Genomic DNA, 2,667 nt, shown 5'->3' on the forward strand with positions numbered 1-2,667 from the left:
CACTGTTCTTTCCCTTCTCGTTTTGGTAATTCAGTATGGCCTGGAAAAGAACCTTGTGGTCTATTCTTCAATTCATTGGCGAGCTGTCCCAATTGGGTCTCGAAATTCCACATTGATGCCGCTTGGGATTGTATCACTGCGTCGGTTCGGGCCATGTACTCCTTCATCATATTCTCAAGATTTGAGTTGTTATTTTGAACTGGTGGAGTCTGTGTTCTCTGATTGTACTGCTGTTGCGGTGGTGGGATGTATTGCTGTGTAGGTGGAACATAGGGCTGCTTGTTCTGTTGGCTCTGCCCTTGATTAAAACCGCTCGAACCTCCTTGACCTCCCCATGAGAAATTAGGGTGGTGCCTCCAACCTGGGTTGTAGGTGTTCGAATATGGGTTAAAGTTCCTATTGTTCCCATGTCCTACATAAAAAACGGAAGCAGGGTTATGTGGACAATTATCATAAATATGGTTTTCATTGCAAAATGAACAAATGAGATCGTTGACTTGGCAAACAGGGGCAGGAGTGCAATAATCCGACTGCACAGGTTGTATCGGCGTGGCTAATGGATTTTTTATTCCCAATGCCATCTCTTTCAGCCTCTGGTTCATTGTAACCATCTCTTTTTGCATCGAGGTCGCAATGTCCAGAGCCAAAACTCCAGCTGGATCTTGCTTCTTTGGTGCTGCCCTAGATCTTTGCGAACACCATAGTTCGTTATGTGAAGCTAAGTTATTTAGGATGTCAACTATCTCGTTGAATGTCTTCTTTGTAAAGGCTCCGTTGGCAGCATTGTTTAGCATCATCTTAGTAGGATGATCTAAGCCTCTAAAGAAATGTTCTATCTGGATGCATGCCGGCAAGCCATGGTTCGGATATTTCCTGATTAGTTCTTTAAATCTCTCCCACGCCTCGTGAACAGGTTCACGATCATACTGTCTAAAGGAGATGATCTCCTCTCTGATATCAGCGTGGCGAGTAGGTGGGAAGAATTTTGTTAAGAACTTCTCCACTAACGACCCCCATGTGGTGATGGATCCCGGTGGAAATGCATTGAGCCATGCTCTAGCTTGGTCCTTCAAAGAAAATGGAAAAAGTGTTAGTCTCAGAGCATCGTCTGTTATACCAGGTAATCGAAATGCATTTGCAATTTGAATGAATGATTTCAGATGATCATGTGGATCCTCATGTTCCTGCCCTCCAAAATGTCCAATTGTCTGCAACATTTGGAACATCATTGGTTTAAGCTCAAAGTTTGCGTGGGTTGGAATAGGGTTGACTATCCCTGAATCAAAGTTCTGAAAAGCCGTGGCGGCATATTCTCGCATTGCCACGTCTCTGTTGTCCGCCATCTGGATATGGTTGAATTCATCATTTCTTGCATGATCCCTCATATTACCGTTAACAGCAGGTGGATCAACCGGATCACGAGGTGGAATATCTGCCATTGATGTGCTCGTACTCTCTACCTCACTTTCAGGACTGATTTCACCTTCTCTCTCTTTTTGCTTTTCTAGTTGTTTTCGAAGTCTTTGCTCCTTCCGAGTTTTTCGAAGGGTCCGCTCAATCGCAAGGTCAAGGGGTAGAAGAAAAGATCTTGTGCTCATGCACTTTAACTTACCCCTGTGAGATAAACGACCAAAAATATAGAACAAAAACGGTGGATGGAAATTACACCCAACAACAATTCACAAAAATAAAAACTAAAAGAATTTGAAAATAATTTTAAAACTAAAGTCCCCGGCAACGGCGCCAAAAACTTGACTGGGATGTTATGCTGAACGCACGCACTAAGCGTGGTAACAATTATATAGATGCAAGCGCACACCTGTCAGAGTAATATAAAATGGATGGAGTATCCAAGTATCGATCCTCAAGGACTTCTAAACAATTTCCAAACTCTGAAGTTTTAAAGAATAGTGAATGTTGAAATGAGTGATTCTTGTAAATGGGAAGTGGTCACAAATAATGGTTTGGATTTGGGATTTGGACTTATAATAATAAAACCTAGCCCGAATTACTTCAAGTTAGCCAACAAAGAATCAAGGACATGCTAAGGATAATATGCATTTTACTTTAGAAACTAACGACTACGCTTCTCACTTTACTTATGTCAAGCAAGTTCAAAGTCCTAAGACATTCCCTAATATGTCTATTATGAGATATATCTTAGTTTTAGGATGGAAATAGTCGATACCTCGGGTTAAGGTCCTATGTCTAGGCTACTTAAGCGGAACCCTTATGTCTAAGGCGCTCCTCTCCTCGGTTTAACCACTCAACAATGCAAATAAGCAACCTTTTCAGTATTGACTTGTTAAGACTTACAGTGGCCTTCTCTAAATCCTAACTTTTTGGGAAAACATGTTGAGCAATGAATGGAAAGTAAAAACACTACTTCTTAGCAACCCTTTTTAGACATAAAAGGCTAACTATCCATAACCGGGCTAGAGACGGGAATTTAGAAAGACATATTGAAGAAAATACAGCAAGTAAAATGGTTGAATGTGGAATGCATGTGTGAAAAACAAAAGTTAACTAACAGAGAGTTTTTATCGGGATTGAGAGCTTCGCCCTTCTCTTTCAAGCAAGGGAGAGTGTCACGTGCTCTTTCCTCCAAAAACACAACTCTCTTAACTAAAAATAAAGTAAAGGCAAAGGGAAGATAAGCAAAGTGCT

At 41.2% G+C, this 2,667-nt stretch overlaps 1 non-coding gene across 1 annotated transcript; it reads left to right on the forward strand.

Moving 5' to 3' along the window:
• The first annotated feature begins 852 nt into the window (after positions 1–852).
• On the forward strand, positions 853–959 carry LOC148212234 (small nucleolar RNA R71). The gene has a single exon (XR_015789988.1). It is a non-coding gene; the product is annotated as a small nucleolar RNA R71 (small nucleolar RNA).
• The last annotated feature ends 1,708 nt before the right edge of the window (positions 960–2,667 follow it).

Source organism: Momordica charantia (assembly GCF_013281855.1).
Source record: "Momordica charantia cultivar OHB3-1 chromosome 3 unlocalized genomic scaffold, Mcharantia_2.0 BLBB01000003.1, whole genome shotgun sequence".
Lineage (NCBI taxonomy): Eukaryota > Viridiplantae > Streptophyta > Magnoliopsida > Cucurbitales > Cucurbitaceae > Momordica > Momordica charantia.